The sequence below is a fragment of the Morone saxatilis genome, unplaced genomic scaffold (assembly GCF_004916995.1).
Source record: "Morone saxatilis isolate NCDOM2014 unplaced genomic scaffold, NCSU_SB_2.0 Contig9, whole genome shotgun sequence".
In the NCBI taxonomy this organism is placed as follows: Eukaryota; Metazoa; Chordata; class Actinopteri; family Moronidae; genus Morone; species Morone saxatilis.
In genome coordinates this window covers 14,070,030-14,071,104 of record NW_023340268.1, presented here as the reverse complement: position 1 = coordinate 14,071,104, position 1,075 = coordinate 14,070,030, and the positions used below count along the sequence as shown (strand labels likewise).

Here is a 1,075-nt window from a genome sequence, read left to right as displayed (position 1 = left end):
CACATACATTGTATACCATAACAGAAAAAACACAAAGTCACACAGATAAATATGCATTCAGGGAGAAAAACAAACGCTTTAACTGACATTAGCAGGGCATAACTACATTAGCAACTAGCTAATCACACATTTGACAGCATTTGTACTTAACGTCAATGCGTTTAAGGCCTTGCCATAAATACTGTGGGGAATTCTGGGGACGAAAAGCTAACAAAAAGAGGAGTATTTTATGGTAAATAACCGTACACTGCACTGTTGTTGTTTCACTCGTACCTTGTCCACTCGCACTGATAATGATGTGTCACCCGGCAAAGATGCTGTCTCACTGCTGCAGCCGAAAGAGGAAAAAATCAACACATCCTCTCCCTAAATCACACTGAATCGAGGCCTGTCGGGTCCCACCGAATAGGTCGTTTAAACCTTTTCGTGTGGCTATTGGTGACACTGGTTAAAATAGAGCATTTCAGCGGTGGATGACCCAAATAATACATAAAACAGGTGCACCGCACGCCGACACATCCCTAGGAGGAGTAGGATGATGCTGAGAAGGAGGAGAGGAAATCCCACCTCCTTCGACACGCACTGTCACCGTCTCATGGCTGTCGCAACGCCGCCATCTTGTGGCCAGTTGGAGAAGCGCGTTGGAGCAGCCAAACCTAATAAATAAAGGTTGATACATGTCTTCTCAGACGTTGCCATACCATAATACACTGTGTTATTTTATAAACAGACTTTAATTCGTGGTTAAACACCTGCTGACTTATAGTAAGCGGCCTATTAATATAAGTTAACGTTAGGTTAAAAAGCTAAGCGGCGAAGGTTACTACTGTCAGTTGAGTACGTTACGTTGCAACGGTTGTTTCACATGTGTGCCGTATTTAACGCTGTATCAGTTTGTTAGTTCTTTAATTTGGACGTATTTCAGGTAGCTCGTCGGTAGGGGATGCTGTAATAAAGGTTTGTGTTGTTTTACAGCACAGTTTGGGTTGTAAAAAACAACAACAACAAGCGGCCCTTTCAAAATGAATAAACGCCTTATCCTCCTCCTCCTCCTCCTTCTCCTCCTTCTTCTTCT

General features: G+C 43.1%; 1 protein-coding gene across 1 annotated transcript in view; it reads right to left on the bottom strand.

The window, feature by feature from the left end:
• Positions 1-792, bottom strand: part of LOC118343208 (cytoplasmic dynein 1 intermediate chain 1) — a 50,363-nt gene extending 49,571 nt beyond the window's left edge. The window contains exon 1 of the mRNA XM_035681963.1: positions 274-792. The gene's annotated coding sequence lies outside the window, so the exon portion shown is untranslated. The remainder of the gene's footprint in view (positions 1-273) is intronic.
• Positions 793-1,075: the final 283 nt, after the last annotated feature.